Below are 11,933 nucleotides of genomic sequence, written 5' to 3'. Positions count from 1 at the left end.
CTGCACTGAGCTGTACCTCCATCATCTCCAGCAAACCCTCAAAAGGCTCTCTCTATGCCATCTCTTCTCTGCACTGGAGAGACTTTGGAAGGTTTTTCTCTAACACTTGGAAGGCTTCATTGGTTGCCTAGTAACCACAGAGCATGTGTTCACTGACTTTGCTTAAACAGTCAAGTTAGAACTCATTTTACTCAGGTCCAAACTATTTCCTGATAATGTAAGTCAAAAATAGGCACTTTGTCAAAGGAGTGTGTGTGTGTGTGTGTGTGTGTGTGTGTGTGTGTGTGTGCATGTTCTTGTTGCTTGTGAGATTTCAGCCATAGTTACCAACCATGTAGATATGATATTGTCAGGGTTTTAACTTTTGGTATGATGATCCTTGTCTTTAAGAGATAGATGTTTATTGTATTTTTGCATACATATGAAATTGTATATTTTATATTATATATGCACTATTATAACTCTTTATGTGAACTTGCCCTACTGTATTGCTATGTTACTATGTGTGGACTCCCTCCCCTCTGCTAGGACGCTGTTCTGAAAGAAAGAATGCCCTGACAGGCCTGGGGCTGAGGCGGCCCACCTGTGGTTCGAAATGCTGACACTGCAGCTCCAGAGATCAAAGGACTGGTACTCAGCTAATTCCTGCCAGAACCCCCTCTTGAAGATTCTGCTGTAAACAGAGTTTGCAATATCATGTCTGCTACCTTGTTTATGTTAAAAGTCTGATTGTTGTGGTTTCATTTTGCCTTTTACAATATAAACACATTGCACCATAAGTAAAGTACACCTTGATAAATTTTCCTGGTGTCAGTCTCTCTTTGTTCCCCACCTGCTTATTTTCATAGGTCCGGTTCATCTCCAGTCCAGGGCAATCCACTACCGTGTAGGATCCACGGGCAGAACACTACAACTATGTAAGCACATTGCCTGTTTTTAATCTTCTTAAATTAACATACAAGGTAATAAATTCATTATGGCATTTTCCTATATAGTTTGCTTCTCCTGATGCTCCTCTCCCTCTTCTTTCCCATTTCCCTGTCCCTAATATTAGTACCCTTCCACCTCAATATAATGGATTTTTTTCTTTTCATTGTATTTATGTGTGATGAGGAGTACCCATTGTGTATGAGTGTACATGTGTGTGTGCCTGTGTGTGTGTATGCTATGTTCATGTGCAGAGGACAACTTTGAGTTGCCTTAAGCATCATTTATCTTTTTCTTGGGTAAAGGAGTGGGAGAATGGGGAAGTTGGGGGGTTTGTAGATGAGGGGTGGGAGGGTAGGGAGGCTGAGGTGTGCAGCACCCCTCACTGACCTGGAGCTCAACAAATTCACTAAACCAGGGACCCGCCTGTCTCCCTGTCCCCAGTCCTGGGATTAACAGGACACACTACCATGTCTGATTTTTATGTGGAGAAATATGTGAGTATCTGTGTCTAAAGATTTGAGCAGAGAAGTAGCAAGAAAAATGAGTACAAATGTTCTTTGTTTAAGCCAACTACTGGCATTTTTCTATTTCTACATCAGTTAACTGTTCAATCATTTATTCATAGGTCTTGCTAGTAATTACCACTGAGAAGAGACCTTTTCCACATGGTTTTAAGGAATTCTCACATATAGAAAATGAAGAGATTTTATTCTAAATCACCCCAGTCATATTTCTTATAGAATTGCTGATAACTTTAGCATGGATGCCTTTTAAAAGATTTTATTTTTGGTTTTTAGAGAATTGATGATTAGTTTTTTTCAGACTCTTACCACTGCTTTTTTAAAAATATGAATTAAGGCTGTTTTGAGCCACAAATTAGAGTTTTCCCTCGATGTCTTTACTCTTAAAAAATATCTGTTGTCTAGCCATCTACAAGGAAATGGAATGCACATATTAGTCTATAATCCTGCAGTATTTCAGTTCCATTCAGATTTTCTCTGTGTGAAAATGACTCATCTTCTGTGTTTCAGAGGAAATTGAATAATTAAACTCATGCCAACCCATCCAGTTAAATACTGGTTCTCAGACTAAGCTTGGAAAGTCTATTTTTCATCTATTTCATAATGTACAAATGGATGTAACTATTTCCTGATTAGATTTTTAAAAATCCTTGGCCCACAGCTAAGGTCACCCCCATTGACTCTTGGGTGTCTCCCTCTTCTGAGGTCTCTATCTTGTCCTGGAGATGCCCCTCACCTCCTCATTCCCATCAGCTGCAGATTTCCTTTTGTTTTCATGGCCATCTGGCCATCTCTCCTGCCCTTCCCTACACCTGATCCTGAACCCCCCATTCCCCTCACCACCACCCCGCCTTCCTTGTTCCCTCCTCCCATCTGCCTCTCATGACTATTTTATTCCCCCTTCTAGGTGAAATTCAAGCTTCTTTGCTTGTGCCTTCCTTCTGGTTGAGCTTCTGTGAGTCTGTGGAGTGCAGCATGGCACTTATATTTTATGGCTAATATCTACTTATAAGTGAGTACATACCATGCTCGTCTTTTGGAACTGGGTTAGCTCACTCAGGATGATATTACAAGGTTCCATCCATTTGCCTGCAGAACTCATGGTATCTTTGTTTTAAATAGCTGAATAGTATTCCACTGTGTAGATGTGCCACATTTTCTTTATTCATTCTTCAGCTGAGGGACATCTGGGTGCTTTCTAGTTTCTGGTTATTACAAATAAAGCTGCTATGAACATAGTTGAGCAAGTGTCTTTGTAAGATATTGGAGTATCTTTTGAGTATATGCCCAGGAATGGTATAGTTAGATCTTGAGGTAGAACTGTTCCAAGTTTTCTGAGAAACCACCAAAGTGGTTTCCAGAGTTCTTGTATAGGTTTGCACTCCCACCAGCAATGAAGAAGTGTTTCTCTTACTCCACATCCTCACCAGCATGTGCTATCTGCAACTGACCAGAGTAAGGAAATGGGGGGTGGTGTTCCTCCAGGATGAGACAGATATCTGGGAAAAGGAGGCACCCAAGAATCAATGTAGCTGTAATTCATTACATTGAGGATATGGAGTGCCTACCTCTTATAGCCAGGCAGGAACCCCAGTGGAGTGATAGAGGCACCAACTCACCCACAAAATTTTCAACCGAAAATTTATCCTGTCTACAAGAAATGCAGGCACAGGTGATGAAGCAGAAGTTGAGGGAATGGCCAACCAATAACCTGTCCAACTAGAGACCCATCCCATGGTCAAGCACCAATTCTTAACGCTATTAATGATCCTCTGTTATGCTTGCAGACAGGAGCAAGTTGTTCTCTGAGAGGCTCCACCCAGCAGCTGACTCAGACAGATGCAGATACCCACAGACAAAACAGTGGATGGAGCTTGGGGATTCTTACGGAAGAATAGGAGGACTTGAAGGGGATAGGAACTTCATAGGAAAACCAACAGAGTCAACTAACTAGGACCCTTGGGGCTCTCAGAATCTGAAATACCAACCAAAGAACAAACACAAGATGAACCTAGGCCTCCCTGCACATATGTAGTAGATGTGCAGCTTGGTCTTTATGTGGGTCCTGAACAGCTAGAACAGGGGCTATCCCAAAAGCTGTTGGGTGTATGTAGGGTATGTCCTAGCCGAGCTTCTTTGTCTGGTTTCAGTGGGAGAGGAAGCACCTAGCCTTGCAGACTTGAAGTGCCAGGTGAAGTGAATCCTAGGGGGCTCCTACCTGCTCAGAGGAGAAGAGGAGATGGAACGGAGGGAGGAAGTGACCAGAAGGGGGACAGTGAGTGGGATGTAAAGTGAATAAGTAAAAATATATTATATTATATTTTAAAAAGTTCTTGGCTCAGATGGGGTCCCAACACTGAGATATGAAGTACACACAGGCCCCTATCCCTAACCCAGAACCTATCTCCAATTGATAACAACTCACAAAGGGAAACTTAGTTCTCCAACAAAGTCTTACTTTTAAGGGCAGGCAATAGGTGACCAACAAGAAATTAACTCAATGCCATTTTAGGAGGTTCCTTGACTCAAAATGATTTGTCTAGGCATTATTTCTTGTTCTTTCTTTCCTTTTTCACTCATTCATTCATTATGTCTTTCTTTTTTTCTTTCTTCCTTCCTTTCTTTCTTCTTTTGCTCTTCGATGATCTAAAAGCTCTTAACTGATCCTTAAGAAAGGATCTTATCAGGCATAAACTTGTCTATTCATGGATGGTTTTAGAGATTCACATATCCAGGGTTAAGATATCACATTAAAAACATTTACTGCTTGCATTCCAAGATATTAAGTCTTAGTAACCACCACTGGGGACAATGTCTTGAATTGTTTGACTCTGTTCCCAGATTGCCTGAGGGTCCGATATCTAGAGTTTGGATATTGTTTAAGTATGTGTCCTGGGGCTTCATGAGTTGAAAGCTTGGTCCTTCCTCACAGTGCCTCTTTTCCATTGTTGTGATATAATAATAATAATCCAGAAAAAGCAACTTAATGGAGAGATGGTTTATCTTGAATTATAGTTACAAAGGAATACTAAAGTTGTTTAAATGAAAGTAGACCCTATAGTTTCATATATTTGAATGATTGCTCTCCAATTGGTGGACCTGTATGGATCTAATTGGCTAGGATCTAACCTGTATGGATCTAATTGGCTAGGAAGATGAGGCAACAGGAAGGAAAAGCATGGTGGCAGGAACAGGAGGCTGGAAGGTCACATTTTGGTCACCATCAGGAAGCAGAGAGAGGGAACAGGAAATAGGCCCAAGCTATAAAGCCCCAAAGCCCACATCATTAACCCACTTCCTTCAGAGAAGTGCCAACCCCTAAAAGTTCCACAATTTTCCCAGGTAATACTATTAGTTGGGGAGCTAGTGTTCAAATACATGAGTCTATGGGAAGACATTTGCCATTTAAACCATAGTAATTGTGATATTAGGAGACAGAGTGAGTGGTATAGTGAAACTTTTAAGATGTAAAGTTTAATGTAATGTGATTACTTCATTGAAGACACTACCTTCCAAGAGGATTAATGAGTTCTTTTAGACCCCAGCTTGTTCCCATAAAGTTGTTAATGGAAGAATTAGACTAGCTGCTCTGATCTTTCTGGATCCCTGTCTCAGCATGTGACCTCTTTCTCTTCTATACATTCTCACATGATGCTCTCCACCATGATGTGATGCAGTGTGGTCAGGGAGCGGGCCTTCAGTAGAGTTAGCACCATGCTCTTTGTACTTTTGGTCTCCAGATATTCAGCCCAAGGTATCTTCTCACCGCAATGGAGAAATGAACCAGTATAAGTGGTGAATGAGTTTTCTTGTATCTGATGCAACTTTGAGTATTATCAATTAGTGCATGAAGACAGTCCTTAAGATCATTACATAAAATACAAATATAGTATGACCCAACAGTAAATCAAACTATTTGATTATTTGAACTGAGTTTTACACATTATGAAACAATGAGAAAATTAATGATAAAGTATACCAGACAGTAAAGTGCTTTCTAAACATAAAGAAGTGTTTCATAATTTTAAATGGTAATATATCCACAGACTCAAATTGTACCTAAGACAAGTCTTGACCCATTGAAGTTTTAGACATTGCCCTGTGAGTTACTCCCCACAGTGAGATTTCATTTAACTTCACAGTACATTATGCTATGAAAGTGCTGTCCAAAAGGTCCAACTTTGGCAACATCATAAACTTTAATGAATAAGTATAATTTATGGTCTGTTCAGGAAACATTAATGAAATCTCTACTTCCTGCAAGCACTGCTCTTGGTTCTTACGGAGTTCCTGTTGTTTTGGGGAGAGAAAGATGAGCATACAGCACAGTGTGCTGCCTCCTGCTTTTGCCAACAAATGCTGAGGACAGGGATTCAGCCATCATGGTCCCATGCACACCATATGAGACAAAGAATCCATGTTTGCAAAGGCATACTGATAAGCATGTTGCTCAACCTTATTGTTTCACACATGAGAGTAAGAGGGATTTAGTGATTCAATATCAATTAAAATCAAACTAGTACTTAGGTCATTATATTTAGCTTTGTGTCTCATTGACACAGAATACTTGACCAAAGTAACTCAAGGAAGGGAGAGCATATCCTTGGCTCACAGTTCTAGGGATTGTAACCCATCATCAGAAACATGATGTTGGCTGACAAAGTAATGCTAAAAGTGAGATTTCAGTGACCTGAGCTGGTTACATCGCCGCTGCCTTCTGACCCTGGGAAACTTCCTTGAGAAGGTCTTCTGAAGCTCGTGCCGGCTGTGGCTCCAAGGCCATAATGAAGGAGACACAGTGCTCTGTCCCCTGTCTCAAGGGTTGATTCCCATGGACTTGTCTCTTTCATTCTGGCGTCTAAGAAATCAGATCTCTCCTGCATGTACTTCTCTTAGGAGAGAACTTTAGGCTTCCTGTCCCTGTTTTAGCTGATTCGTCACGTACAAGTCTCCAAGAAGAGAGACAGAGAAAGACAAACCCTGAGGATGGGTACGACACGTGTTATTTAGTTGCTGATAAATCTGAGACTGAAGGACCAGGAGCTCAAGATGGCTGGCCATTAAAACATAGAAATATCAGCCCAGATGATGGCCTGGATGCTGGTCATGGGGTCGCAGTGGTTGCATTCAATTTAACTGAGTGTATTTTGCTGAAAATAAATGTTTCACGAGAATCACTTGGAAGGTTTGAAAAGTACATTATTATGCCCTACAAAGATCAGGAAATCTTAATTTCTGATTTAACATGCATTAAAGATATGTGACTATACATATTTAACATACATTTAACATATATTAAAGATACGCACACACATGAGCACTCATATACGCATATATATTTTAAAAAGTCCACATCCAATAGTGGTATAGATAATATGCTAAAAAAACATTATGGAAGAAACAAGATTCAAAGGAGAAATCAGAAATGTCCATGTAAATGTATCCTTTTAAGAAGTTGCAGATTGCAGTTGTGTGGCCAGCATTCCTTTCCCTGCCTTCTTGCTTCTTCACAATGTCATCTCAACGCAATACAGAATCCTAAGAATAGGAAGCCGGCAGTACATCAGTGTCAACTTGTACATAGGAAGTCTACCTTATCAACATCAGAACTTGTCTTGAGAATAAATATTTATAAGTTCTGAATAATCAGACCTGATTGATGTCTCACAGTCAAAGTGAGCTGGAAGACCATGACTCACTGAGATGATTGTTTGCATTAAGCACTCGGAAGTAATATATTGCAATATGTTCTGTAGTTCAAAATATTACTTCCTCGAAAACTAAGATATCCTGATGGAGCAAAGTTCATTTTGCAAAACCATTTTCTTTTCGTGTGTCAGTTGTAATCAGGGCCTCTTATGATTTTAGATACACTTTGCAATCTTTATCCCATATTTAGAAAAAGAAGAATTTGCCATGATCTCACTGTTAACTTTTGGTTTATTCTCATTTGGTCCTTTTAATTTATATATATACACATGTAGAACTCTTCTTCTTTTCTTTCTTTTTATGTTTACAAAATCATGCTGGAAAGGCTAGGCAAATATAACTGTACATTACTTGTATGCATTCTTTGTATATACATACCATATACATTATATATGATTTAGTAGTTTTTTTATATATGTAAACTTATTAAAAATACTAGAGGAAATAGAATGTACTTTTTGATGCTTGGCTGTTTTCTTTTTCCTTGATCCATGAATATTCCATGAATAATCTTGGTTACATCTGGACCTGGTTAGCCATCATTCACCTCTGAACACTCAATGATGTGTAAGTAGTTAAACTCTAACACTGTTCTACTTTGCTTTCTGTTCATGTAATAAACACCATGAGCAAAAGCATCTAGGGGAGGAGGGGGTTTGTTTGGCTTCCCTTTCACTGAGGGAAGGCAAAGCAGGAACCTGGGGGCAGGAACTGAAGCAGAGCCCACGAATGAAATCTGCTTACAGGCTTGCTCACCTTGATTTCTTCTACAGCCCGTGGTCACACATTCAGAAGTGGTACCACCCTCCCTTCCTTATTAGTTAGCAATAACCCCCCCCCCCAAAATCCTGTACACCTACAGGCCAATCTGAAGAGAAGTCTTCAAAGTTCTTTCTCCCCAAATGTCTCTAGTTTGTGTCAAGCTGGCAAAACTCACCAGCACAAGCACCTTTTCTCCACACACCGCGTTCTGACGTTCCTCCTGCAGCTCCTCTTGATGTGATGCATCTCCACCTGACCGACCTTTCCCTTTGCTGAGCTTCCCTTGTTTTTCACACTACCCCTTGTTCCCCATTCATCTCCTTCTACAATGGACCAGATATACAGTCCACAACTGTAATTCTAGAGTGTCCTTTGCCAGGACATCTCATTTCCCCATCCAAATCCAGCAGGTCTGGAGTCAATATGCCCATACTGCTCAGACCTGGCCTTCATGTTTAGAACAGGTTCTGAGTAACCCCGCAGGGTCTTCAGCAATGTCAGAGTCCACCCTAGACTCATATACCATCCTGACCTCTGCTCTCAACCTCTCTGGCTTCTGTCCCTTGCACTTAGCAGGTGCTATTTCTTCCTCCTTCACAGTAGGACAGTGTTGTTGAACTCCTTTGTTTTCTTCTGTGTCACAGTAATGAATTCACATTCTTCTGAAACCATGCTGATTTCTCTGTTTTCTTCCCCTAAAGAAGACATGCTTCTCCTGTAAAGACCTGTCCCTTGTCCCAGCACCTTTCCACTAACAAACATTTCCCCATGTTTCCTTGGATCTCTTTCTCCTAATCCTTCTTTTTCACCAATGGTTCCAAAGCTGGATGTGTTTTAGAGTCCTCAAGAAAGCTCCCAAGAGAGCCTCAATTAAATGAGAGTTCAGCCACATAGACAGGAGCCCTGCTTTGGGCCTGGAGCGGAGATGTGTGAACTTCGCCATCTGAATGGACTCTGTTCTTCAGCACGTGAGACTCTTTGCACTTCCTTCCTACCAGTTCCACTTTCTAACCAGTTTTCTCAGGAAGAGCTATCTGGACTCATTGTCTCCTTCATTCCTACCTTGCGCCTATGACAGTTCTTATGACTGCAGAGACTGTTGCTAAGCAGCACTCAGTATCTCTGCCTAGTCCATGCTCTGACGAGTGTTCCTAAACCTAAGGGTTTCTCTACCGCGGGCAGTGTCTCTCATGTGTCATTGTCTTCCATGAATTCTCTTATCACAGCTAGCCTGGTGATAACTGAGTGCACCTAAAGTTGCAGCCCTGTGGTGCTAACTGCCTTTCTGAACATCTGTATTTAAAAAAAAAAAAAGAAAAGAAAAGAAAGGAAGAAAGAAAGAAAGAAAGAAATTATAAAGTTCTTTTGTGAAATAAAGGCGCATACCCCATAAGTGCAAAGACAAAGAAAGTCAAATGTGTCAACACATGGTAAGCTTTAATGTTCTGAGCAAACATGGATCCTTTTCAAAGGTTTGTTCTCAACACATTGCTTAGCAGCTCCTTGATGTTTGCTTTTGTAACTGCAGAATACCTTTTCCTCCCTCAGAGCCCCTGCTACAGGCTTTCCCTACCCAACCTATCTTCTATTAGCAGCTGTCAGCAACCAAGAAAATGTTAGGTGGTATTTAAGTATGCTAAATAGAGGACTCCAATACCATATCCCCCCATGACAACAAACTGCCATAGCTCCAGCAACATCCACCACTAAACACAGAAGCGAGCTCAAAGCATGAAACCTCAAGACGCCTTCTCATGGAAGAACAAGGGGTAAGTGTGGGTACTGGGTACGGATAGGTACTGGGGGCAAGGAAAAGGCCTGGGGGTGAGTGTGCACAGTAAAACCTTGCTGTTTGGGGACTAAAATGAGGCATACAAAAGATGAAAACAATCTGAAATGATTGTTTCATACAGACAGTGGAACAAGAAGCACTTGTCTGTCATTACAGTAAAGTAAACGAACTAGATAATGCCTGCTGAAAGCAGATCTTGACAGATGTATGCTGTTTACAAATGACACACCTAAACATATGGGACAGATACAAAGGTCGAAATAAAAAGATGGTAATAACATGGCAGAAAGTTACTAATCTACAGACAGCTAATGTCCTTCTGGTGATGTTAAGACAAAGTGATGATTTCCCTAGCTGAATAGTAATAGAAAGTTCAAGTCACTAAACATGGAATAAAACCTTTAAAATATGTGAGGGGAAAATAAACACAATAGTATTGAGAAGTTTGCCATCATAATGGGAGGTTCAAATTCTCCTAATTATTGAAGCAGACAAAAAAAAATGTATAAGTAAGTCACTTAGTTAGGGTTTGCATTGCTCTAATGAAATACCAAAAATCTGGGGAGGAGAGGGTGTATTTGGCTTACACTTCCACACTGTAGTCCATCACTGAAGGAAATTAGGACAGGTACCAAACAGAGCCGAGGCTGGAGGCAGGAGCTGATGCAGAGGCCATGGAGGGTGCTGCTTACTGGCTTGCTTCTCATGGCTTGCTCAGCCTTTCTTATAGAACCCAGGACCACCAGCCCCAGATAGAATCACCAAGAATGGGCTGGACCCTCCTCCATCAATCACTAATTAAGAAAATGCTATACAGCCAGATCTCATGGGGGCGTCTTCTCAATTGAGGTTTCCTCCTTTCAGATAACTTGAATGGATATGTCAAGTTGACATAAAATTAGCCAGCATAGTAAATAGAGACCTAACTGCAAAAACAATAAATTTGATTTGGTTAGCTTTAAATCAACTAACAGGTATATTATATGCACACTTATTGAGTAAATATGAATCATTTATAAAATTAATAATGTGGCCACCAAGAAAATCCTAAAAATATTAGTATAAACACATTCTGTTGACTGTGATCTTTGTTTACAGTGTAAATCAAGAAAAATTTGACCAAAAGACATAAGTTCTCATATATTTGAAACTTTAAAAAAATTACATTGCTTGGCAAACCATGAATTAAAAAGGCAATCACATTAAATCTGAATATATCTGGAACCAAGATGGCCTGTTGGCACACCTACAGAGGCGGCACTTTGAAAGCTGCACAGTAGACTGCTATGAGCCTAGGGCTAGCAGGACTACAGAGCAAGAACCTATCTCAAAAAGAGCTAAAGTTATTCAAGAATCAAATTCATATACATCTGTACATTAAGATCAGCTTAGATTGATAGACACTAGGAGGAGATCGTTCAGAGGATCCCAATGTAGTCTCACGAGTTTCCTCTCCTCATAGCTTATACGAGCATTCGCCACACTCAAAGCTTAGCTCTCTATCTAGTATCACTATACAGAATAGATTAAAATAGTACTGCTACCAAATTCCATGCTTTATTCAGAATACCTTACATTTTATTCAAATGTTTCTTTTCAGTTACAGGATTCAATCTAGGACATCACATTTTATTAGCATCATGTGTTTCTGGGAGTTTCTCAGACTTTCTTTGGTAATCTGACATTGATAATATTGAAGACTACTAGTTATGTGTTTTTAGTATGCCTCATTATTAGAATTTGCCTGATATTTTCTCTTGACTAGATTGGACTTGTGGTTTTGGGAGATGAAGACTATAGAGGCAAAGTGATGTCATCACAGGGTGCCAATGGTAAATCTTGTCAGTAGAATAAATCTCTGTTAGTGTTGACCTAACCATCCTGCTGGGATAACATGTATCAACTTCTTACCCTGTAAAGTCACCATCCCCAATTTTTCCATGGTATACTGTCAAAGGAAGTCACTAGGTATAACTCACACTTATAAAGGTGCAAATTATAATGCTGTATTTTCACAATTTGAAGGAAAGCATCGTTTTAAATACTTTTATTAGAGAATTTCCCCCTCAAAGTTAATAGTTCAAGTAGTCGTTAAATGTTACATAGGGCTGGTGAGGTGACTCAGTGACTAAAAGCTTCTACCACAAAGCCTGATGAACTGAGTTCCAGCTGCAGAACCCACATGGTGGAAGGAAAGAACTCCTGGAAGTTGTCCTCTG

This window comes from Mastomys coucha, unplaced genomic scaffold (genome assembly GCF_008632895.1).
Source record: "Mastomys coucha isolate ucsf_1 unplaced genomic scaffold, UCSF_Mcou_1 pScaffold14, whole genome shotgun sequence".
Classification (NCBI taxonomy): domain Eukaryota; kingdom Metazoa; phylum Chordata; class Mammalia; order Rodentia; family Muridae; genus Mastomys; species Mastomys coucha.
The sequence above is the reverse complement of the archived record's forward strand: the minus strand, read 5'-3'. Positions refer to the sequence as shown.